Source organism: Scyliorhinus canicula, chromosome 16 (genome assembly GCF_902713615.1).
Source record: "Scyliorhinus canicula chromosome 16, sScyCan1.1, whole genome shotgun sequence".
NCBI classification, from domain to species: domain Eukaryota; kingdom Metazoa; phylum Chordata; class Chondrichthyes; order Carcharhiniformes; family Scyliorhinidae; genus Scyliorhinus; species Scyliorhinus canicula.
This window is the reverse complement of record NC_052161.1, coordinates 43446494-43473518: the sequence shown is the minus strand read 5'-3', so window position 1 is coordinate 43473518 and position 27025 is coordinate 43446494. Positions and strand designations below refer to the sequence as shown.

Sequence of the window (27025 nt, the reverse complement as noted above, 5' to 3'; positions counted from 1 at the left end):
GTGGCCTTCCAGAATATGGATGTCTTCACGCGTGACCACGGGGCATCCTCGTGGGCGTCCTGGGTGCAGCTATCACCCGATCCGGTGGTGTCACATGCCTGTGCCGCACGGCAGCCCGCCAACTCCGGGGGACCGTCCTGCTACTTCTGCGGCCAGGGTCAGCAATGCGGCCAGTGTCAGCACTCCAGACAACGCTGACCAGCTCGGAACGCGACCTGCAGTGTGTCCGCTTTGCAAAATTCTGCCAGGCCCGGCCGAAAACGTCCAAATCCCGCCGTGTGGCATCTTGCCTGTCGGGACCGCCCCCTTCTAATGTGTCATCCGCCTCATGCAACCCGTGGAGTCCGCCATCTTGGCCACAATCTTCGATGCCACCCGCTACCATCGACCAGACCAGCCACCTTCCGCAGCTCACCTCCATCACCCTCGACCAGTCCTGGCCCCGTCATCTCAAGAACTCCATGATGGCCATCCGGATCAACGGGCATGAGACGACCTGCTTCTTCGACTCCAGGAGCACGGACAGCTTCGTCCATCCGGATACAGTAAGGCTCTGCTCCCTCCGAATTTTTCCTGCGTCGCAGACAATCTCGCTGGCTTCCGGATCACACTCTGTTGAGGTCCGGGGGTACTGTGTCGCAGCTCTTGCGATATGTTGTGTCGAGTACGTTAAATTTAAACTCCACGTCATCCCCTATTTCTGCGCTACCCTTTTATTCGGCCTAGACTTCCAATGCCATCTCCGAAGCCTGACCCTAATGTTCGGTGGACCCCTGCATCCCTCACCGCCTGTAGCCTCGCGACCCTTAAGGTCGCCCCACCCCCGCTCTTCGCTAACCCCACCCCGGACTTTAAGCCCATTGCCACCAGGAACAGACGCTACAAGGCTCGGACGAGGCCTTTATCAGGTCAGAGGTCCACCGACTCCTGCGGGAATGGATCATAGAGGCCAGTTCCAGCCCCTGGAGAGCCTAAGTGGTGATCGTCAAGACTGGGGAAAAGCTCCGGATGGTCGTCGACTACAGTCAGACGGTCGACCGGTACACACAGCTCGATGCATACCCCCTTCCCCGCATATCTGACATGGTCAACCAGATTGCGCAGTAACGAGTCTTCTCCACGGTAGACTTGAAGTCCGCGTACCACCGGCTCCCAATCCGCCCAGAGGACTGCCAATACACTGCCTTCGAGGCAGATGGGCTTCTCTACTACGTCCTCAGGGTCCCCTTCGGCGTCACCAATGGGGTCTCGGTTTTCCAACGGGAGATGGACCGAATGGTTGACCAGTACGGGCTGCGGGCCATGTTCCCGTATCTGGATAAAGTCACCATCTGCGACCATGATGCTAACCTCCAGCGTTTCCTTCACACCACCATGCTCCTTACTCTTACGTATAATAAGGAGATGTGCGTTTTCCACACAACCCGCCTAGCCATCCTCAGCTACGTTATGGAAACGGAGTCCTGGGGCCCAATCCCGACCGCATGTGCTCCCTCCTGCAACTTTCCCTTCCCCACTGCCCCAAGGCCCTGAAGCGATGCCTGAGTTTCTTCTCGTACAATGCCCAGTGGGTCCCCAACTATGCGGACAAGGCCCGCCCACTCATCAAATCCACCCTTTTTCTCCTGTCGGCTGAGACCCGTCTGGCCTTCAACTGCATCAAGGCAGACATTGCCAAGGCCACGATGCACGCTGTGGACAAGTCCATCCCATTCCAGGTGGAGAGCGATGCGTCTGACTTTGCCCTGGCCGCTACCCTCAATCAGGCAGGCAGACCCGTGGCCTTCTTTGCCTGTACCCTCCACGGCTCCGAAATCCGACACTCCTCCATCGAGAAAGAAGCCCAAGCCATTGTGGAAGCTGTGCGACATTGGAGGCATTACCTGGCCGGCAGGCGATTCACTCTCCTCACTGACCAACAGTCGGTTGCCTTTATATTCAATAATACACAGCGGGGCAAGATCAAGAAAGACAAGATTCTGAGGTGGAGGATCGAACTCTCCACCTACAATTATGACATCTTGTATCGTCCTGGGAAGCTCAATGAGCCCCCAGATGCCCTGTCCCGCGGTACAGGTGCCAGTGCACAAGTAGACCGACTTCGGGCCCTCCACAATGACCTCTGTCACCCGGGGTCACCCATGTTTTTCATTTTGTCAAGGCCCGCAACCTGCCTTATCCATCGAGGAGGTCAGGATCATGACCAGGGACTGCCAGGTCTGCGCATAGTGCAAACTGTACTTTTATCGGCCAGACAGAGCGCACCTGGTGAAGGCTTCCCACCCCTTTGAGTGCGTTAGCATCGACTTCAAAGGGCCCCTCCCCTCCAGCGACCGTAACGTGTACTTCCTCAACATCGTTGATGAGTACTCACGTTTTCCCTTCGCCATCCCATGCCCTGACATGACTTCTGCCACTGTCATCAAGGCCCTGCACAGCCTCTTCACTTTGTTCGGTTTCCTCACCTACATCCACAGTGATCGAGGTTCCTCGTTCATGAGTGATGAGCTGCATCAGTTCCTGATCAGCAAGGGCATCGCCTCAAGCAGGACTACCAGCGACAACCCCCGGAGAAACGGATAGATGGAGAGGGAGAATGCGACGGTCTGGAAGGTCGTCCTCCTGGCCCTATGGTCTGGAAGTCTCCCAGTCTCCCGCTGGCAGGAGGTCCTTCCTGATGCGCTCTACTCTGGTCACTTCTGTGTACTGCCACCAATGAGACCCCCCCACGGATGCATGTTTGTTTTCCCTAGGAAGTCTATCTCAGGGGTCTCGCTCCCGTCCTGGCTGACAGCCACAGGGCCTGTCTTCCTCCGGAAACATTTGAGGAGCCACAAAACCGATCCCCTGGTCAAGCGGGTTATGCTTCTCCACGCTAACCCACAATATGCCTACGTGGCACATCAGGATGGGCGGCAGGACACAGACTTACTCCAGGACCTGGCACCCGCTGGTTCCCCACCCGGCCCTCCACCTCCATTACCATTGCCCCCACACCTACACAGTCTCCCTCTCTGCCGGCGCTTCTGGAAGAAGAAGAGGACGACATGCTCCCACAGTCGCAGGTCTTGACACTAGTGCCCACACCACAGCCGGGACTGAGGATATCACAGCGGACAGTTAAAGCTCCTGATAGACTTAATCTATAAGTCTGCTGCACCCCCGCTGGACTTTTTATTTTTAAACACGGGGTGAATGTGGTGAACCACTGTTATTGTACTTTCACTGTTGTTCCACTGTTACTTACAGCGCTGTATATATTCTCTGTTACTGTTTGTTCCATTGTTACTCACTGTGTTATATATTGTTGTTCTTCCGTGGCTCCGCCCCTCTGGGTGTTGTATACAGTTGACTGATCTGTAGCCCTGTCTCCAGTCTGGGTTCAGCAGCAGACATTAAAACCATTACTTTGTCTTCTACAACTTGCCTCATGTGTAATTGATGGTGCATCAACCTGCACCTTTCACAAATCTTTTATAATCCAAGAAAAATATCTTTCCAAATTTCAGCATAATCTTTTTATGGTTAATGGAAACAAATGCAAATTGCTGTTTTTCCTCTGCAAAATCACAATACAATTACAGGATCATAAAAATCACTGTTTTCAAATGAAAAATAGCAGTATTGTGAGAGAACAGTTTCACGCTTTGAGCGTAGAATTATTTCAAGCAACCAGAAGTACTATGCCATTCACCTTGTAATTTCAAATAAATACTTATCATATTACTGATCAAGAGTATTGTAAACTACATCTTTGTGCAAAATTATATTAAAAACCGTACATTAAATTTTTGTAAAATGAAAAATTGGAAACCACTGAGTCAATCTGTTTTAATTGGGTTCCTATGGAATTGCCATACAACTACATTTTTCAATATACAGTCCCAAAGGTCCCATGCACACTTGTAAAATATAGTTCAAATAGCCTGAATTGTTTTTACATTGGAGCATTCACAGGCAGATCAATTACTCCATATACCAGCTTAACTATTAGTGGCAGGAGATGTTACCATACCAAATCATAATCTTTAACTGATCTATGTCACATTCATTCACTAGGGAAATATCGCACTTAAGACACATACTATAAACGTCTGTTTAAAACTACCTTCAAATTCTATGACTTTCCTATCCCAATACAGTTAGCCTTAGTCTTGTCTAAGAATCATTCCTGTGAGAGAAAAGAAATCAAACCTTAATACTTTCCAAGCCATTTCGCTTCTCATATCGATTTCAAGGATAAACAGAATCAATCATTAATAATTACATTAAGAGATGACCTGCAGGTTAATCATATTCCCTGTGACTCCAACTATGGAATTAACAACAGACCTCCCAGGCTATATTACCAATTGCTGAGAAACAATTTTTGATAATTGTCAGAAATTGATGCGCACAATTTGATTTAAAAACAGCAAGTTTAGGGGATTTACAGTTACCGTAACATATAATGTAATCTCAGCAACATGTAATTTCAGTCAACTTTACAGAGGTTTTACTTTATAATTCTATAATTAGTGCACATTCCTCATTAGAAAAATAAAGAGTAATATTTCCAGTTGAGTGTTGTGTGTGTCCGTTGTGGTAGGGGTGCAGAGCGGCAATATTTATTTTTGAAGGATATGCTGATGCAGCTTCTAACGGGTGTAGTCATGTTGATTCTCTTTTACACTTTCTTGTTATCATACCTGACAGTTGCCATTTTATTATTGCAAAAGAAAAACTACAAAAACTGATGATTACTCTGAATTTGTAATGCAATTGATTACTATATTAAAAACAAATCAGCCTGCATATGGAGGCTAAAGATATTCTTTTTTTTTCGAAACACATTTTATTCAAACTTGTATCAAAGTAGTTACAGCAAATAAACACCCCGGAAAACATTCTTCCCAACAATCAACTGTACGGTTTGTACAGATTTTTCTCCTTTTTCACTCCCCCCTCCCCATCACCCCCATCACCCCCCCCCCCCCACCCCTTGCGACGAACAGCTCCTCAAACACAGTCACAAACATCCCCCACCTTTTCTCAAATTCCCCTGCTGAGCCCCTTAACTCATACTTTATCTTCTCTAACCGCAGGAAGTCATACAGTTGACCCAACCATGCTGCTACCCCCGGTGGCGATGCCGACCGCCACTCCAGCAAAATTCCAAGCCGTGCAATCAGAGAGGCGAAGGCTAAGACATCGGCCTCCCTCCTCTCCATGAGCTCCGGCTTCTCTGAAACCCCAAATATCGCCACCAAAGTGGAGGTCCACTCCGTCCTCCACTATCCTGGCTAAGACCACGAACACCCGCCCAGAATCTTCCCAATTTTTCACAACCCCAAAATATGTGCACATGATTTGCTGGCCCCTGCCCACACCTCATACTCATCTGCTACCCCCTGAAAGAACCCACTCATTCTCACCTGAGTCATATGCACCCTGTGCACCACCTTAAACTGTATCAGGCTTGCACAAGAGGAGGTCCCATTTACCCTTCGCAGTGCCTCACTCCATACTCCCCAATTGATCTCCATTCCCAACTCCGCTTCCCATTTCTCCTTGATCGTCACCACCTGCTCGCCTCCCTGCTCCCCCAGCCACTTATATATATCCCCAATTCTTCCCTCCCCTTCCACATCCGGAAGCAGCAGTCGCCCCAGCAGGATGTATCCCGGCAACCTAGGGAACCCCTTCCAGACCTTTCGTGCAAAGTCCCTAACCTGTAGATACCTAAACTCACTACCCCTCAGCAGCTCTACCCTCTCCCTTAGCTCCTCCAGACTGGCGAACCCTTCCTCCAAATACAAATCCCTCACCTTGACCAGCCCCACTTCCCTCCACCTACTGTATACACTATCCATCCCCCCCTCCCGGCTCAAACCCATGATTCTCGCACAGCGACATTAGCACCGACATCCCTTCCACCCTAAAATGCCTCCTCAGCTGATTCCATATCTTCACCATGGACTGCACCACTGGGCTCCCCGAATACCTACTCGGGGCCATTGGCTAAAGATATTCTAACAATGGTTCTTCAACTAATCGCTGATGCTCTCCATGTACTATGATATGAGTTACAATGAGCTACAGTTTAATTCATGAGAATCGGCTACTGTGTCCAATATCTTCCTTTCAATTCTGCCATTTTTCCCTTTTCCAACTACACCAGACAGAATTTGCTGAAATTCTGAAATGTTTTGTTTTTTGATAGCAAAGCTATGTAACACTAACGTTCTTCAACATTTGTACTCTTAGCAGAACACACCATCGAAAACCTCTTCGTACTTGCAATGTAATATTACAGCAGCCACTGCAAAGATTCATAGTATTGCTCCAAATATGTAACAATTATGTATCTGCTTCAACTCGCAGTGTGGCAAAATACTGAAAATCAGTTGGCTAATTATTTCTCTTCGCCCTCCTGATCTGAAACTTTCAGTGCTTTCCAAATGAGACTGATGCCATAATAAATCTACTTCTTTCACATGCTTTGCTCAATATTATGAAATTTGCTATCTATGCTTAGTTTTATTTTGCCAAATGAATCACTCATTTGCATCGTAACAAGCCAAACAAACATTTTGAGTCAGAACAATGGGCAGGATTTTTCTCAGTGGCAAAAGAACAGCAGCTGCTGTTCCTAACACTTGCACTCGCTTTGACTACGGGATTTGGTACTGGAATGTACTGTAATTGAAAAGCACAGCGTGTTCCCTACAGGGATTCTGGGACTTGAATGAACAGGGCAAGGAACTGTGCATCTCCTTAACAGTAAGAGGCTCGCAGCCTGAACTAGGAAGTATAAATTTAGCTATTTAAAATTCAATGTCATATCAGGTAAGGTGAAATAAAGATGGGATTGAGAGAGAAAAAAGAGCAAGGCAAAACAAAATAATGGAAAATAACTGAAACCTGAAAAAAACGAGCCTGCACACTTTTGAACTTAAATTTCAAATGTTAGAAATGTTGTTTGCCAGTGATTAAGACTTACCAGGCTGTTAAAAATCTATTTACATTGGAATGATCAAGCTTTCTGGCAGGCTTTGTGGGTATACATATCATGCAGGTATAACAGCTTCACACAGTTCCATGTATTTCAATGCCGAGTCTCAATAAAATAAATGTTACGATGCGGCTCCAGAGTAGCACGGTGGCGCAGTGGGTTAGCCCTGTTGCCTCACGGCGCCGAGGTCCCAGGTTCGATCCCGGCTCTGGGTCACTGTCCGTATGGAGTTTGCATATTCTCCCCGTGTTTGCGTGGGTTTCACCCCCACAACCCAAAAGATGTGCAGGCTAGGTGGATTGGCCACGCTTCTCCTTAATTGGAAAAAATGAATTGGGTAACCTAAATTTATTTTTAAAAAGATGCAGCTCCTGAAGCAGCAGGGCAAGTTAAACACGACCTGCTGATTTCCACACATAATTGCCTATGTGAAGTTTCCAGAACAAAAACAGAAAATGCTGGTCAATTTCAGCAGTTCTGACGGCATCTGTGGAGAGAGAAGGGAGCTAACATTTCAATGTCAAAGCTGGAGAGAACTGAAAATTGTGTCAGATTAATACTGCCGTACTGTGAACACAGACTTCCAATGATAAAGTAAAGCAGCACATGATTACTGGGATCATTATTTTCAGCATTAGTATATTTCCACAAGATCATAAAAGATCCAACAAATTTTAAGTACGATGGCTGAATAGGAGTCATTATATTTTACTTTCAATGTGCTCCCCTAGTAAATCCATATAGCAACTGAGCAAAGACAAAATACCAGCTTTTGAACTTCAATCTGAAGTACCTTGGAGCTCTTTACTTAGGAAGGCTTGCAGTTTCCTCAGATTGGGGGCGGGGGGATGAGTTGTGGGAGGCACCGGTGGGGCTAGAGGAGGTCTGCAGGGCTGAGTAAGATGCTAGCCGGGAATCCGCCGGGAACTGATGGAATTTTACAAGAAGTTCGCGGACCAGCTGGCCCCATTGGTATTGGGGATGTTTAATGACTCATTGGCGCGGGTTCCCTTCCAGAGACGGTTGAGGTAGGCATCCGTCTCCCTCCTTCTAAAGAAGGACACCAAGTGTGGGTCATACATCCCAATCTCTCTGCTCAATGTGAATGCAAAATATTTGGCTAAAATCCTAGCGTTGAGACTGGAGTCCAGCCTCCCAGATGGAGTTTATGAGGAGCAGAAGTTGCCGTACGTGTGGCAGCTACTTAATGTAGAGTGTCAAATGTAGCATAGAATCCTTACAGTGCAGAAGGAGGCGATTTGGCCCATCGAGTCTGCACCAACCCTCTGAAAGAACACTCTACCTAGGCCCAGTTCCCCGCCCTATCCCCTTAACCCACACATTGATTTTTGCCAATCCACCTAACCTGCACATGTTTGAACACTAAGAGGTAATTTAGCTTGGCCAATCCAACCAACCTGAATATCTTTGGACTCCAGAAGGACGTAGACACTGGGGGTAAGTGCAAACTCAACACAGAGTCACCCAAGGCCAGAATTGAACCCGGGTCCCTGGCACTTTGAGGCAGCCGTGCTAACTACTGTGATGCCCAGACCTACTTGTTCACGGTCCTGGAGAAGTGTGGGATTTGTTCTGCGTTTGCATCGTTGGTCCGACTATTGTTTGATACGCCAGATGCTAATATTCGAACAAACAACATGAATTTGGGATTTTTCAGGCTGCACAGGGGTACAAGGTATGGATGTACGATGTCCCCTCTGTTGTTCATGTTGCCGATCGAACCATTGCCGATTGCTTTGAGGGCCTCAGAAAAGTGGAGGCGACGAATTGTGAGGGGTGGATTAGACTTTTTACTGTACATTAGAATCCAGGGCCAGCTGTGGGGGAGATGATGGGGATATTGAAGAGGTTCTGTTATTTTTCAGGGTATCAACTAAATGTTTGGAAGAGTGAATATTTTATGTTTAGCCCTCTGAAGGCGATGGTGTGGGGGGGGTCGGGAAATTGCCATTCCATTGGGTGGGGGCCAGTTTTTGCTATTTAGAGGTTTAGGCTTGGTGAACAAACTTGTAGAGGGGGGATTATCCTTCCACCATTGCTGGCGGGCCGAGTTCAATCAGTTAGATAGACATTTTTCTGCAATTTTGTTCTTATTGCATTGCCTCCCAGTCTTTCTGCCAGAGGCACTGCCAAACTTGATGTATTACTACTGGGCAGACAACGCAGAGAAGGTGTTGTGGTGGTTTGGAGATCAGAAAATTAGTTGGGTACAGATGGAGTTGGGGTCATGTAAAGGAACGACCTGGAGGCCCTGGTAACGGCATATTTGCCATTCTCATCAGCAAAATATTCTGTGAATCCTGTGGTAGTCTCCACGCTAAAAATATGGCGGCACCTCCGTCAGCATTTTAGGCTGAGAATGGTGTCAAGCTGGACCCTAATCTCTGGAAACCACTTGTTTGAGTATGTGAAATTGGATGTTACATTCAGGGGGTGGAAAGACAAGGGGCTAGAGAGGACGAGGGATTTGTTTCTGGAGGGGCAGCTTGTGAGCTGGGAGGAGTTGAAGAAGAAAGCAGGGGTTGGGGGACCGGATAGGTTCTAGCTGCGGGGCTTTGTTCTACGGACATTTCCAACTTTCCCCTGAGGCACCGCCGTCTACCTTCCTGGAAGAGAAACTCTCATGTGAGGGGTCGGAGGAGGTCAGCATGTCTGGGATATATGGGCGGATCATGGAGGAATTGCAGGTTTTGGTTGAGGAGGTGAAAACCAGGCGGGAGGAGAAGCTGGGGCCCGTTTTGGAGAAGGTGTGGAGTGAGTCCCCGCATAGGATGAATGCTATGTCATCCTGCGCGAGGTTGAGCTTGATACAGCGGAAGTTGGTGTTTAGGGCGCACCTCACCCGGGCCAGGATGAGTTGATTTTTCTAAGGGAGTTGAGGATAAGTGGTGCTCGAGAGGGCCTGCTCACCATACACACATATTCCGGTCCTGTTCCAAGCTGGTGGTTTTGGGGTCCTTTTTCTGCACCATATTGGCGATGCGGAATATTGACTTCGAGCCCTGTCTGCTAGTCACTGTAGCTGGGGTTTCAGGCCAACCGGAGTTGAGGATGGGGGTGGGGGTAAATGATTAGGCATTCGCGTTGCCGTTGGCCTGGTGACGGATATCACTGACCTAGTGGCAGACAACGCCACCCAGTCCCAAAGCATGGCTGGGTGATTTGATGGAATTCTTGTAGTTCGAAAGGTCAAGTTCACAGTGAGGGAGTCAATCGAAGGGTCTGATTGGCCATTTATTTTGCACATTAAAGATCTGGCCACTGTTAGCTGTTAGTGGGGGGAGGATGGTGGAAGGGATTGTTCTGCGTTGCATATATGTTATTGGGGTTCTTGTTATTGTTGTTGCTTGTAGTTTCTGATATATGTGTTGGTTCTGTTGTGTTTTGTAAACTTTTTGATAAAACATGATAAAAGTTCAACAAAAATATTGTTTTGAAAAAAGATTATGCTACACCAGAGATTTGCAGTAGATAATTTCCGATTCTTCCACCTCCAATAATTTATGGCTACTGCTGTCACAGAAAACAAACTATAAAATAGTCACAGTGGCCGCGAAAGTGCACGGTGGCGGCCTGCAGCGAATGCGCCATGCATCATGACGCTGGCCGCATGTGGACCTGGCCTGCCAAAAACTGCCCGTGATCAGCCTCACCACCCGGACCAACCCCCACCAGTGCCCTTAGCCCCCTCCAAAGTTCCCCCTGACCATGGAATGGCTCTCCCCAGATTGTGGCGGTGCACGATTCTGTCCGCAGCCGCCGCGCTCACGAAAATGAAAAGGATAAGTGTTCCACACCGTCAGGAGCTCGGCTCGTCGGAGGCGGAGCATTGGGGGAGGGCCTTCGGTGATGTCCTGTGGCCATCCCGACAGCGTGCAGCATACTCTTCAGTACCCCATTTTTGAGGGGGCGGTGCATGGCAAAAGTGGCGCGGCCCCTGATTTCGGCGCAAATGGGGATTCTCCGGCCGATCGCCGAACACAATTTCAATGGCAAATAATACAAGCGGCAATACAACAGCATTTAAATGCAGAATTTACAGAGCATTTTCCATTCGTGAACTTTTTTTTTGAGGCCAGTATCATTATAAAGGCTGCACAGGAACTTGCATTTTAGCTTCAATTTCATCAGAAGCTGGCCTTCATTTGGCATACAACTATTAAAAATCAGTTCACTGAAATCTTGTCATTTGTTGTGACTATCCACGTGTTATGAAAAGTTTAAGACAAACATTTTTAAAGTAAAAATTCTCAATGCATATTATAAAGCGTAGCAAATTATTAGCAGTGACGTTTAAGCTGTAATTCAATCCCAGGTTTCGACTTTATTCATAAACTATTCAGGTTTCTCACTCACACTTTATGATATCGTTGGAACTACTCAGTACAAATGTAATCCAGTGTCAGACATCCCTTGGTCTATATCTATTTCACAACTGGAGGCGCTATGGAACTTCTGAGAACAAGAGACATAAACATGTTTGGTGCCAAGGTTCCCCAAGTATTTTTATCCCTCTCTGTTCCATTCCCATGGGAAGGGGAAAGGCGGTGGTGGTCCTGTCCATTTGTCAATGCCAAAATAACAGCAGCAAAGTAACTCAAGAATTGTTTAATAGATTCATGGCCAAGTTTTGTAAAACATAAACTTCCGCACTGACCCCCACCTCACCAAGGCTGGCTTCAGTCTAATAATTACAACAATAGAATGCTAATTAACATTCTCAATTTTGTTCCTTGCCATCTTCTGCATTTTACGTGCCTGTCTCGCCTCCAAATCAAAATTATTCAGATTCAAAAGTTCAAACACACACGCTTGGGTTTTCCAGAGGTCAAAGGGCATTGTGATAGAAATTCTGAACCTACCTCAACACCATCTCTCTTGACCCCTCCACAGTTGCTAAATCATCCAACTGCTTGTCTGACACCCAGAACTGAATGAGCAGAAATTTCCTCCCGACTAAACACTGGGAGGACTGAAGCTCCTGGTAACTGTCTGAGGCCCAGCCAGACCGTTCACAACTAAGCTTCCGATCACATACCCACACCATCACTAAAACCACTTATTCCCCCGCCGGTAACACCATTGGACTCCATCTCTACCTCAGCTAACATACTGCTGAAATCCTCAGCCATGTCGCTGATATCTCTAGACTATTCCAACACACTCCAAGCCACTTTGCCATATTCTACCTTCAGTAATTTTCAGGTCATCTAAGACTCCCTGCTGTGACATTATCGCTGACATACATTGGCTGCCAGTCAAGCAAAGGCTCAATTTTATATTCACAGCAAGTCCCTGCATGGCCTTTTTTCCTTCCTAACTCTGTAATCTCCTTCAGCCACACACTCTCAGAGTTGATCCAGTTGATCTCCTGTCGACCCTGATCTTAATTGTTCCACCATTGGCGACCGTGTATTCAGCTGCCTCGGGCCTAAGTTCTGAAATTCTCTGGACATACCTCTCTGTTTATCTATTCTGCTTTAAGACACTCCTTAAACCCAAGCTCTTGGACCACATGTTGGCCATTTGCATGGTGTCCAATTTTGTTTCGAACAAAGGACAAAGAACAAAGAAAATTACAGCACAGGAACAGGCCCTTCAGCCCTCCCAGCCTGCGCCGATCCAGATCCTTTATCTAAACCTGTTGCCTATTTTCCAAGGTCTACTTCTCTCTGTTCCCCACCCGTTCATATATCTGTCCAGATGCATCTTAAATGATGCTATCGTGCCCGCCTCTACCACCTCCGCTGGCAAAGCATTCCAGGCACCCACCACCCTCTGCGTAAAAAACTTTCCAAGCACATCTCCCTTAAACTTTGGGCATTTCGCTATACAAAAGATGCTATGCACATTCAGGTTGCTGCTGTAGAAAGAGGAAAACAGTGTAGGAGTTAAGATCCATTTTTATAAGTGATTGGAAATGGGTCGGTGTTTCCTCACATTTTGTTTGGGGGGCCACCTTTGTTCACTATGTACATTAACTATAGGCCTAGTAAATTATACCAAAACAGGAGGTATAGCTAATTCTTTGGAAAGGCACATGAAGCTTCACAGAGATATTGGTAAGATGTTGAAATAGATTAAAAGTGGGGCAATGGCTCGTGAGCGGAGCGGCCATGCTAAGAAGAGGACGGTCTTTTTTGTGGGTTTCCCCGTTGTTTTTTAGTAAGTAAATTTCTTCGGCCTTTGGGACCCAAGGGACGGGCACTGGGTCGGGTAGGTTTGGAGGCGGTGAGGAGCCCCGCAGGAGTGTCCGGAGGCCAGAGGTGCAGGGGGCATCGAGCCAAAAGTGAGCGGCGGGGGCGGAGCTTGACACAAGGCAAGGCCTGAATCCAGCGATGTAGAGGAGGAGCAGAGCACATAGGGTGGCGAAAATGAATGTTTGAGAAGTTCGAAGTCCAGTCCCAGGGGAAAGAGATGTTTTTGATTTTTGAAAAAAAAAAAAAATTTTATTTTTTAAAAACTATTTACTTATTTTAAGGTTGAAGAAACTAAGGGAAAAATAATAAGTCGTTAAAGGATGCCAAAAACAGCTGTTAAGAAGGGAAGAAACGCGGGTTCGCCGTCAAGTGAGAGGACCAGTAAAAGCGCTGACAAGATTGCAGATGCCTGACCGCATGGTGGGATCGCACTACTTATAGTGGAAAAGATGGCCAAGGTGATGTCTGTGGAACTGGAGAAGCAGTTTGTGAGGCACACGTTCGCACTGTAATCATTGGTGGAGGAGGCAATCACCCCGATGAGGGTGGCTGTGGCAAAGACATCGGCCGAGGTGAGAGAACAAGGTGAAACAAATGAAGGAAGTGGGGGAGGTCGTATAGCAGCACAGCGACCAGCTCACCTTGATGAGGGATGAGCTGCGGAGGGTGGTGGAGTTCAACAGAGGACTCTGAGCAAAGCTCGAGGACTTGGAAAACTGCTCGAGGTGACACAATGTGAGAATTGTGGGCTTGCCTGAAGGGACAGAGAGCTCGAGGCCAACAGAGTACTTCACTAAGATGCTGGGGGGGTTGACGGGAGAGGGTGAAGACCCCTCCCGATATGAACTGGACTGAACTCATCGGTCATTAAGGCCGAAACCCAAAGTAAATGAGCCGCCAAGAGCAGTAATTATCTGCTTCCATAAATACCACGTGAAGGAGAAGGTGTTAAGCTGGGCGAAGCAGAAGCGTGTGGTGCAGTGGACTGCTGCTAGAGTTTGGATCTACCAGGACTGGACAGTGGAGGTGGCGAAGAGATGAGTTCGGCCGAGTGAAGGCTGCACCGAACAAGGGGGTGCAATTTGGTATGGTATACCCGGCAAAGCTGAGGGTGATACACAATACCAAAGATTTTTATTTTTAAACGGTGGAGGTGGCTGAGGCATTCGTGAAGGCAGAAGGCTTGAGGCAGAAGTGAGGTGTGGAGCTGGAAGAGAGATTGTGGAGTGTGATTGGGGAGCTGGAAAATGTTTAAATGTTATAACGTTATTTTCATTGACCTGCATTGTAACTTATTGACTTCAAATTGTTAGAGTTTAATTTTTTGTTTGGTTTGATTGGCATTTATGTTTCTTTTTTTGTTGCAACGGTTTTGTTATTTTATTGAATTGTATGGGTTAGATTGTTTTTCTTTTTCTTCCGGACTGGGTGGGAGGGGATGGTATGCCTTGAGGGGGGGGCACCACGCGAGCTACCTAAAGTTGGCTACTGAATGGAGGTGAGGTGAGAGGAGCGCAGTGGACATTGGAGCCTGGTTAGCAGGTTTCGAATGGCCTACGAGGCGAGCGAGACGGGTGGGGAGGATCAATACAGGGTGAGATATTTTTGAGGGGAAGTGAGGGGGGGGATTTTGGGAGGGGGTTCGATGTTAATAATGAATGGGCGCGAGTCAGGCTCAAGGGGCAGGACCCGGTGGTTTGATTATGGTGGATAAGAAAGGAGGGGGGAGGTGATGAGAGACCCCCAGTTAGGATAGTCATGTGGATCATGAGGAGATTGGGAGGTCCAGTCAAGACGTCAAGGGTGTTTGCACATCTTAAAAGTTTGAGGGCTAATGTTGCAGGAGACTCACTTCAGGGTGAAGGACCAGGTGAGACTTAAAAAGGGCTGGGTTAGCCAAGTGTTTCACTCTGGATTTGACGGAATGGCTCAAGGGGTAGCGGTGAAGGTCAGCAAAAGGGTACGGTTCCAGATGTAGAAGGTGGTTGCTGATCAGCGGGGTAGATATGTGATTGTGACAGGGGCGCTGGAGGGGAGGTTAGTGGCGCTGGTAAGTGTATATGGTCCCAATTGGGTGATGTGGGATTTAAACAGTGTGTATAAATAATCCGTGATTGGTTCCTGCATGGGTGCAGATGGGCCTCGTATCCGAGGAAAGGAGCTTGCGGTGTGGCATTGCTGCCTCTGGCCATGCTGGAGTTGAAGGAGATACGCATTTATATGGACCTAAACATGGCGTGACAAATATACTCTGAACTCTGGTGGCAATTGCATGCAATCGCTGCGTGTGAAGATGAATAGATGCTTGGGGGATTCCACAGACTAATGTGCAGGAAGCAAAAGCAGATGCCAATGAAGGAGATTCTCTGGATGATTGGATAGATAAGGATAGAACCAGCTAAAAACATTCCCTCTTAACTGGACAGTGAATGAGAGGCATTGGAGGGGAATTATGTGATTTTTAACCATGTTAAAGGCTCTCTTCTCATTTATGGATGATGGGCGTACTTGTGGGGAATATGGTGGGGTCCCCATTTTACCATGTTTTCATGGCCTTGTCCTGTTTCTCCCTTGGATGGGGCTTATAGAGGCATCAAGTTGTGGGCCGATTTAATGCCCAAAAAACAGAGTCCGTTTTGGGGATGCATAGCGGGGTGTTTCTCGGCGCCGATATCACTTGCAACTTTGATTGGTGTGGTGTGGCAGAGAATGAAGAATGCTTGGAAGAGTTCAAAGCTAAAGATGTGGAAAAGATGGCCAGGGATTTGGGTAGCAACAACATGTTCAATGATCTTTGGGAGGAAAGGGGGTTTGAGATGAGGCATTAGTTTTTTTTATAATAATCATCTTTATTGTCACAAGTAGGCTTACATTAACACTGCAATGACATTACTGTGAAAAGCCTCTAGTCGCCACATTCCGACGCCTGGTCAGGTACATAGAGGGAGAATTCAGAATATCCAAATTACCTAACAACACTTCTTTCGGGACTTGTGGGAGGAAACCTGGAGCACCCAGAGGAAACCCACACAGACACGGGGAGAAGGTGCAAACTCCACACATCCAGTAACGCAAGCTGGGAATCGAACCTGGGACGCTGGAGCTGTGAAGCAACAGTGTTACCCACTGTGCTACCATGCCGCCTAGTTAGAGGAATTTATAGGTTTTTTGAGGGACAATGATGCCCAGTGTTCTCACCAAACTGCGTGACCGCATACCTGTTCAGCAAATCAGAAGGTCCCGCGCACGTTGAACCCAAGTTTCCACCTCTTTTTAGCTACACTTTTTAGGCCCCTTACAACAAAATAAAATGGGGTGTGTGGGGGTTGATATTGGCTGCAGGTTAGAATGGGAGATGACTATTTTCAAGGGGCCAGGAATGGAAGTCACCAGTTCAGTAGGATTAGGATCGAGAGGGCATGGGATGTAAATCGTGGAAAATCTAAACTGTGAGAGATCTCAGCTTTGAGAAAGATTAGGGCTGTGGACTAGCCAAGTCAAAGCTTAGGGAAGATTAGCTTAGTGAATTAAGGGAAGGGCGAGATGCAGTCATGACCGTTAAACTGATGGTCTCAATGTTAGTGAACACCTCCCACCTTCCAGTAATCCTCCAGCTTTGGACAGGACCAAAATATATGAATGTGGTTTGCCGGGCCCCCCGCAACACTCACTTGCATCTTCTAGCCCCTCAAAAAGCTGGTTCATCCTTGCCCTTGTGAGGTGTGCTCTATATACCACCTTCAGCTGTATCAGCCGCAACTTCGCACATAAGAACATAAGAACTAGGAGCAGGAGTAGGCCATCTGGCCCCTCGAGCCTGCTCCGCCATTCAATGAGATCATGGCTGATCTTTTGTGGACTCAGCTCCACTTTCCGGCCCGAACACCATAACCCTTAATCCCTTTATTCTTCAAAAAACTATCTATCTTTACCTTAAAAACATGTAATGAAGGAGCCTCAACTGCTTCACTGGGCAAGGAATTCCATAGATTCACAACCCTTTGGGTGAAGAAGTTCCTCCTAAACTCAGTCCTAAATCTACTTCCCCTTATTTTGAGGCTATGTCCCCTAGTTCTGCTTTCACCCGCCAGTGGAAACAACCTGCCCGCATCTATCCTATCTATTCCCATGAGGTGGAGGCGATCACCCTCCGGAGCACCTACACCAGAACCCCTCCTCCATACCCTCTCCCAACTCTTCCTCCCACTTTGTGTTGATCTCATCCGGCGGTGCCTTTTCCTCTTCCAAAATAGCCCCATACACTGCTGACACTATCCCATTCTCCAGTCCCCCTGTCGTCAGCACCTCCTCCAGCAATGTGGAGGTCGGGTCTACCGGGAAGCTCTGTATGTCCTTTCTGGCAAAGTCTTGAACGTGCATGTATCTAAATATTTCCCCCTGCTCCAGCCCATACTTCACTCCCAGCTGCCTGGACAGGTCACGGCCCAGGACCTGAGGAAGGAGCAGTGCTCCGAAAGCTGGTGTTTGAAACAAACCTGTTTGACTTTAAACTGGTGTTGTAAGATTTCTTACTGTGCTCACCCCAGTCCAACGCCGGCATCCCCCACATCAAGAAAAACAAAACAGAAGGAGAACTAGAATTATCAGGAGTGGATCACAGGACAACAAAGGATCAGGACCTCACCATATTCCCCCAGCGTACACCCATCATCCATAAATGAGAAGAGAGCCTTTAACATGGTTAAAAATCACATAATTCCCCTCCATTGCCTCTCATTCACTGTCCAGTTAAGTGGGAATGTTTTTAGCTGGTTCTATCCTTATCTATCCAATCATATCCAGAGAATTTCCTTCATTGGCATCTGATTTTGCTCCCTGCACAGTAGTCTGTGCAATCCCCCAATCATCTATTCATGGCACCCTTATATTTCTCATCGACATACTGACCCTTGGCGACATCGTCCAAAACAACCTTAATATACAGAGGTAAGTCGATGATATACAGCTCTTATCTCACAATCATCCTTCTGACCCCCTTCTACTATGTTGTAAATCCTGCCCTGGAGGAGCCAAAATTTCCTCCCATAGGCACATATAAAGCCAAAGTCATTGTCTAAGCTCCATTCCCTTTTCTGGCTTAGCTTATTCTTCATCTTTCCTGGATCCAAAAGTACCTAAAACACAGTGACATTCAGTGATATTCTAGAAAAGCCTGGAACATATTTTTACAATAGCTTCCTCTGCCCTTCCCCTTGGCAATTTAAATCCTGTGGGCCATGTATGTAGGCAAAAATGCCAATTAGCTATCCTTGCAATCCCAATTCATCTTCCATAGATGCTCTACAGTACAGAAGGAGGCCATCGGTCCATCCAATCTGCACCAACCCTCTGCAAGAACACTGCACCTAGGCCCACTCCCCCAGTCTATTCCCGTGCTTTAATCATGGTCAGTCCATCTAACCTGCACATCTTTGGACCAAATAGACAGTTTTAAGCACAACTATTAACAACCAGTCGTTCTCAACACTTTTCTGGGATGCTGAAGATTGTCAGCCTCCACTGCGAACAACAGTTGCTGCCATTGTCTCCAAAAATTTTCTTACCAATAAAGGAATCCAAGCCTTCCTTTGATCTCTAACAACCAAACCGTCTAAGATTATCGTCAGGCAGGCTTCAGAATTTACCTTCAAATTTACCTTCAATTTTCCAAAATATAATCTTGCAAACCTCATAATTATAACAATATCAGCAGCACTGCACAGCTACTAATCTTTGATCTCTGTTAATGGGCCTTAACTACAGTTTACATTGACAAGATAAAAAATTTCCTCCATTCGTGAATGATACATTTTGCAAATAAATTGAGTTAGGGACATTCTAAACCCAGGACTTAGTTTTTCCACAAAAATGACGTAAAACTTTGTACAGACTCTGCTTAAGTGAGGCCACAAAACAAATCATAAACTGAAATGGGAAATGTCTCACTGGTTCCGTTGGGAATCTTCCTGTCTTTTGGCGTAGGGATTCAACTAAGTTATTGGGACAGCAACAAAGAACTTTGCTCTGCACCAGTATGTGCTATTCACAAGTTCAGGGTTGCACTGTTGACACAGGGTGCCAAAATTGGAAAGATTCCATTCCTGTGCACTGACTTCTTTCACCTTGGTTGAGGGCAAACAGTCAGAGACATTTTGTAAATAAACGGGCACAACTAAAATAGATGAAATAACACAAGAATTATGGGGAAAAATAAACACGAATAGCTGAATGAAAACTGAGCTGAAACAGGTGGAGAGAATTTCAAACAGGCATAACATTTAAGTCATTTAAATTTTGAAGATAAAGCTAAAAACATATTGCAATGTGGAACAAGATGAAGTGATTGCTGCTGTGAATTTCAGATTGTTTTTTGACTCTTTGCAATTTGTTCATACATAATGGCTTTTGTTTTTGACAATTTGTTCAACATGTTGTTGAAATTACACTACAATCTAGAAAACCTTAGTCATGGACCACAATCCAAAATGTTGATTTGTTCTAAAGTAATTCCCACAACTCATCATCAGGCAGCTAAATTTACTTATTTTAACAACTGTACATGTGTCATAATTACTAAACTGGATTCTCAACTTTTCTCCCTGCATAAACTAATCATTTACAATTGAAACTGGATCAAAAATGTAAAAAAAGCCTCATTAGCCTGTACTGCACATCATCTCCACCAAAGAGGATGAACTTGACCTGAGTCCAAAGAGCCAGTTTCAAGCAACAATGATCCCCAAAAATATTCTATGCCTTTCAACAACCGTTTTAATTTTTAAGCTCCTTCAGGAACATTCACCTCTGAACATTGGTTTCATTTGGGATCAAAGGCTGATGGGCTTGAGGTGGGGGAAGAGGGAGAGAAAGAGAGAGAGAGAGAAAGAGAGAAAGAGAGAAAAAGAGAGAGAGAGAGAATGTCAGTGTCAGCACCTGGTCAAAAACCCAAACTTTGGCAAATATGGTGTGCAGTACAAAAGACAAATTAGAGAGTGATGCAAGTGCATGGATTAGTCACTCCCAAAAAGTTTCATGCCTAAAAATACCTTGAAAAATAATCAAATTGCATCCCACACAGTCAACCTTTGTTGTGTGAACAGTTCACTCAGCTACCCACTGCTATTCGTTCAGTCAGTAAACTTACATAAAACATTACACAGCATTTCACTGGACAATCAGCCCATGTCAGTGACAATGAAGGGACAACTCAACAACAACAAAAGTTTGTGTTTATAGTGTCTTTATAATAATAATCTTTATTGTCACAAGTAGGCTTACATTAACACCGCAATGAAGTTACCGTGAAAAGCCCCTAGTTGTTCCGATGTGTGTGAACACACCTGTTTGGGTACACAGAGGGAAAATTAAGAATGTCTAAATTACCTAACAGCAAGTCTTTCGGGATTTGTAGGAGGAAACCGGAGCACCCGGAGGAAACCCACACAGACATGGGGAGAACGTGCAGACTCCGCACAGTCAGTCAGTGACCCAAGCCGGGAATCGAACCTGCGGCCCTGGCGCTATAAAGCAACAGTGCTAACCACTATACTACCGAGCCGCAAGGGAAAGTCACCACCTCTCTTTTGGCATCTGATCTACATGCTACCCCTCAAATTACTAACCCCCCCCCCCCCCCCCACTAAATCACTGGCTGACAACTCACACCATCATCACATCATATCTAACATATTAAACACACCCCAAGGTGCTTCACAGCAGCACTTGCAAAGAAAATTTGACCCTAAGCCATGTAGATAGATATTAGGACAGGTGACCAAACGCTTGGTTAAATGCTTCACAGCTCCAGAGTCCCAGGTTCAGTTCCCGGCTGGGTCACTGTCTGTGCGGAGTCTGCATGTCCTCCCCGTGTGTGCGTGGGTTTCCTCCGGGTGCTCCAGTTTCCTCCCACAGTCCAAAGATGTGCTGGTTAGGTAGATTGGCCATGCTAAATTGCCCGTAGTGTCCTAAAAAGTAAGGTTAAGGGGGGTGGGGTTGTTGGGTTACGGGTATAGGGTGGATACGTGGGTTTGAGTAGGGTGATCATTGCTCGGCACAACATTGAGGGCCGAAGGGCCTGTTCTGTGCTGTACTGTTCTATGTTCTAATCTTGGGATTCTACTGACGGTACAAGTAATTGCTTTTTTAAAAATATTTTTTATTCTCCTTTTTCACATTTTCTCCTAAATTTACACCCACCAACAATAATCAGTGACAAATATGTCAATCCCCATATCAATAACAACAATCCCATCCTCCACCAAACCCCAAACATTAGCCCGCATGTTCACAGAAACAAATGACAAAAATGAATTAGGGTTCACCCATAGTCGCCATTAACACACACAGACCCCCTTCCCCCAACCCTCCCACCCACACAACCCAACTAATGTTCGATGTTATCCAGTTCTTGAAAGTGCATAATGAATAATGGCCATGAATTGCAGAACCCCTCCATCCTTCCCCTCAGTTCAACTTTAACCTTCTCAAGAGTCAAGAATTCCAACAGATCCCCCTGCCACGCCAGGGCACAGGGTGGGGAGGTTGTTTTCCAACCTATCTGAATCCGCCTTCGGGCGATCAACGAGGCGAAGGCTACAACATCTGCCTCCGCACCTGTTTCCAATCCTGGCTGGTCCAACACCCCGAATATGGCTCCCGGGGGCCCGGGTCCAGTTTCACGTGCACCACTTTAGAAATTACGCTAAAAACCTCCTTCCAGTAATCCTCTAGCTTTGGACAGGACCAAAACATATGAACGTGATTAGCGGGGCCCCCTGCAACGTTCACGCACATCTTCTACTTCTTCAAAGAATCGGCTCATCCTCGCCCTCGTGAGGTGTGCTCTGTATACCATCTTCAGCTGTATCAGCTCCAACCTCGCACACGAGGTGGAGGCATTCACTTTCAGGATCACCTCACACCAGAACCCCTCCTCCATATCCTCTCCCAACTCTTCCTCCCACTTTGCTTTGATCCCCTCCAGTGGTGCCTTCCCCTCTTCCAAAATAGCCCTATAAACCGCTGACACTACCCCTTCTCCAGTCCCCCTGTCATCAGCACCTCCTCCAGCAATGTGGAGGCCGGCTCCACCGAGAAGCTTTGTGTCTCTTTTCCGGCAAAATTTCTAACCTGCATGTATCTAAACATTTCCCCCTGCTCCAGCCCATACTTCACGTCCAGCTCCTTCAATCCTGCAAACCGACCCCGAAGAAACAAATCTTTTAGTGCCTCAATCCCCTTCTCCTCCCATTTCCGAAAATTTCCATCCTACCTTCTGACTTAAATCTGTGGTTCCCCCGAATTGGCATTTCCCTTGATCCTGCCCCCAACCCGAAGTGTTGGCGAAACTGCCTCCAAATTCTCAAAGAAGCTATTATCACTGGACTCCGAGTATTTCCCCGGGGCTATCGGGAGCGGTGTTGTTGCTAGTCCTTTCAATCCCGACCCCCTGCACAAACTCTCCTCCATTCTGACCCATTGGGAATCAACCCCTCTGACCCAGCTCCGCACCTTCTCCACATTCGCCGCCCAGTAGTAATACATCAGGTTCGGAAGTACCAAACCCCCTGCCTGCCTTCCCCTCTGTAGCAGCAACTTTCTAACACTGGCCACCTTCCCTCCCCATACGAACAAAGTAATCCTTCCCTCAATCTCTCCGAAAAAAGCCTTTGGCAGGAAAATCGGCAGGCATTGAAAAATAAACAGAAATCGCGGCAACACATTCATTTTATCTGCCTGTACCTGACCCATCAGTGACAGAGCGAGACCATCCCACCTTGCCAGATCAGCTTTCACTCTCTCCACCAAACTAGAAATGTTGTACCTGCAGAGCCCCCCCTCCCCGACAACCTGCACCCCCAGGTACCTAAAGTGAGTCCCTGCCCTACGGAATGGCAGCCCTCACCCCCGGCCGAGACACCACAAAATATTCACTCTTGTCTAGATTTAGTTTATATCCTGAAAAAGACACAAACACTCGAAGCCGCTCCAATATTCCCCCTATCGACACTTGGGTCCGACACATATAACAGCAAGTAATCGGCATATAAGGCCACCCTATGCTCTATAACCCCCCCCCCCCCCCCACACTATTCCTTTCCATACCCCCAAACTTCTTAATGCGATGGCCAATGGCTCAATCGTGAGTGCAAACAGCAGGGGGGACATAGGACATCCCTGCCTAGTCCCACAGTGGAGAGAAAAGTATCTCGAGCTGATATAGGGCAGCACGGTAGCATTGTGGATAGCATAATCGCTTCACAGCTCCAGGGTCCCAGGTTCGATTCCGGCTTGGGTCACTGTCTGTGCGGAGTCTGCACATCCTCCATGTGTGTGCGTGAGTTTCCTCCGGGTGCTCCGGTTTCCTCCCACAGTCCAAAGATGTGCAAGTTAGGTGGATAGAAAATGATAAATTGCCCGTAGTGTCCAAAATTGCCCATAGTGTTGGGTGGGGTTACTGGGTTATGTTAACCTTGGGTAGGGTGCTCTTTCCAGGAGCTGGTGCAGACTCGATGGGCCGAATGGCCTCCTTCTGTACTGTAAATTCTATGATGATATTATTTGTGCGGACACTCGCCCTCGGCTCCTTATACAGTAGCTTTACAAAGTTCACAAATCTTGGTTCAATCCCAAACCGTTCCAGAACTGCCATGAAGTACCCCCATTCTACCCGGTCAAACACCTTCTCAGCATCCAATGCCACAACCACCTGTTTCTTTCCCCTCTGCCGGTTTGAAAAGAGCTGCCTCCCTCTCACAAACTCCGTCTGATCTTCACCTCTCACCTTCAGGTGGCACTCCTCCAGCCTACCTGCCAGTACCTTCGCCAATACTTTTGCATCCACATTCAGAAGTGATATGGGCCTATATGACCCACACTCTGTCGGATCCTTATTTTTTTTAGCAAAAGGGAAATCGATGCCTGCCCCAGTTTGTGGCAACACCCTTTTCCCCATCGCTTCTTCAAACATCCCCACCATCAGGGGTGCCAGCTTATCCTTGAATTTTTTATAATATTCCACCGGAAACCCATCCAGCCCTGCCACCTTCCCCGACTGCATCCTCCCAATCGCATCCTTTATCTTCTGCTCCACCATCGCTCCTTCTAATGTAGCCCTGTCCCCCTCCCCTAACCTCGGGTACTCCAACCCATCTAAAAATTCCTGCATCTCACGGTCTCCCCCAGGTGGCTCTGACCTGTACAACCTCTCAAAATTCCTCAAAAACCTTCTTAATCAGATCCGGAGCCACCACCAAGTTCCCTGCCCTATCCCTCAGCACAAGTGATTGCTTATGCAACCATTATTTCTAATATAAAACAAAGAACAGTACACAGCAGACAATGCTGTCAAGCTGCTCACACTGTGTCTTTTATACACATGCTGCAAACTCTTTAAAGAACAGTACTACAGGGATAAGTACTGTTAATGTAAAGTACTTACCCTCTTACACATCCCAGAGCATTTCATTTTTAGCATACTTCTAAGAATGGATAATAATTGGTAGTCAAAGGACATCTCCATAAAACCCAACTGACTAATGTTTCACTGAAGTGAAACAGACCAGTGCCAGCAATGTCAGGTAGGAGATCCACCTGGAGTATGTTCACTAGTCATAGATTAGTCTGTTTACAGCACATCATTGGTGACTAGTGAATGTACTCCACGAGGATCCTCCTGTCAGCGAAGTGTACCCGTGCATTGAAATGTCAGTCAGCAGAGCTCTGCAGAGAAGCCCTCAGACTACGGATCATTCAGTGGCACGGCTTTGTATAATGTTCTGGGACTCAGAAGAGTGCAAGTGTCTCTCTCTCGCTCTCTCTTTGCGGCATTGGTTTCCTTTAAAAGGAGCAGTGTGCTTTTGTTTGAGGGGGGAGGGGTGCTGTCAGTAGAATCACTAAAAATGAGAGAGAAAGAAAATAGGTGCTTGAGGGATTCTACTGAATTGCGCCAGAATTGAGCAGCTAAGCAATTCTGTGCAAAACAGTTAACTGCTGAAGAGGCCTGTGTTTCAGACGCAGTGGATCGTTTGTGACAGGAGGGCGCAGGGTTTGTGTTATCGCACAATTAGAGTTATCCTGTGCTTTCTCACAGCAGCGCAATGAGCAGGGCAATGTTTGCCCCGCGGCCTCCGCGACCCACTGATTTTATGGACACATTCGGGAATACAAAGTATCCCTTCTGAGCTTGCGCGCGCGCCACTGCCTCTCCGCTCACGTGGGAGGCAACAAGAAGCAAACGCCGCCACTTTTACACATGACTCGAACCGAGAAGAGAAATGTCTCCGGGTGAGAGAGACTGGCGACTTACTGCACTCCCACTCCTCCAGGGGACCGGGACACCTCGGCAGCCTTGCCCCGTGCACACAAAGTCAGAAAGCTTCCACTGGGAGCTGCCCTGGCCACGCCCACCTCACCCCACTCATTAACTTGGATCCCCCCTCAGGTGTGTCACAGGAAGCTCTCCTCCCTCTCTGCAGCAGGCAAACAGCCACTACTCAACACAACTCAGGCATTGAGAGAGAAGCAGCATTAACCTCTCTCAGGTCATGAACTTCCGTCAGAAGCTGTTGCGTTTGCGCAGATTATCCCCCTTTTTTTTAAAACTAACTTTCAGTTGCATTTTTCTTCTGTTTTAACGTGTCGGCCATTTGCCCAGACTTTCCTGAAAGGGTGTGCGATTCTTGCTCTAATTAAAAGCTCAGTATCTATAATGATAAAGTGTTCCGAATTACATGCTGACTTTTTTTTGCTTTTGGTGAGAACTCAAAAACAAGTTGTCACTGTAAAGGCAGTGAGGGGAGAGCAGTCTAAACATTGTCTTCTGATTAAGCGTCTTCATGTTCTTGTTTTAAAAAGGTGAGTGTCAAAATACGTAAACCAAAAGCACATTTCTGAAAATACACTAAAGTGCGAGTGTTTTGAGAGAAGGACTCTTCTTTATTTTTGTATTTCTAATTTCCACTATTTTAAGTTTTTTTTCTCATATTCTGCAAACTTTCTCCCAGTACACTTCTTATCCAAAATTTCTATAAGGTAGAGTTTGGAGATCCATCCCTGCAAATGTTTCAATTCCTTGTGATATGGGCCAGAGGAAGTGGAGGCTCCTGCGACACCGGGCCACTGGATTGAACAATTCTCTAAAAAAATTCCGGGGAAAGGGGGGGGGGGGGGCTGTGACAACTCGGGGGTTAATATATGTTTGTTCTTTTCGGTTTTCTTGTGATGTGATGTCGAGGGCAGGGGTCGGAGTGTCACCCTCTCTACACCGGGGTGGGGGGGCCATGATGTTTTTCTCCCCCACTGATGCGCAATCAATAACTACTGAAACAAGAATGTAGTCCGAATTGAAGGCTTTAATCAACAAGATATTTCCCCAGCAGCTCAAGTACGGAAAAGGCAAGCTGCTGGGAAACACGGGCTCTTGTACTCCGCCTCACTGGGCGGAGCTACCTTACACTCTGACCAATGAAATACAAACCATTGGGCCAATGAGCAGCGAGCCTTCTCCACCAATGGTGGCTCAGCACTCCCAGGTACCGTAGTACCTCCAGTCATACTACCACATTCACCCCCTGTTGAGAAAGGAACCGGGGGGGGGGGCTGCTCGGCCGTCCAGCTATGACTGGCAGTCCATGCGGGTGGGATAACGTACTGGTAGTATGACTAGTGATATGGTACTACACTCCTCTCGAACGGAGGCTCCCACTGGTCCGTAACTATTTACAGAGACAGAAATTGTGTTATATACATGGCGTGTGTAAAAAAGAAGAAACAAAAAGTCCATCAATAGTTCATATTGACTCGATCAGGC

The 27025-nt window shown here is 47.0% G+C and overlaps 1 protein-coding gene across 2 annotated transcripts in view; it reads right to left on the bottom strand.

Moving 5' to 3' along the window:
• Nucleotides 1–25754, bottom strand: part of mgmt (O-6-methylguanine-DNA methyltransferase) — a 487398-nt gene extending 461644 nt beyond the window's left edge. The window contains exons 1-2 of one of the 2 annotated variants that reach the window (XM_038822140.1): nucleotides 25523–25754; nucleotides 4109–4171 (exon numbers count right to left, since the gene is read on the bottom strand). The gene's annotated coding sequence lies outside the window, so the exon portion shown is untranslated. The remainder of the gene's footprint in view (nucleotides 1–4108; nucleotides 4172–25522) is intronic. The other variant, XM_038822138.1, reaches the window with a different exon arrangement.
• Between the last annotated feature and the right edge of the window lie 1271 nt (nucleotides 25755–27025).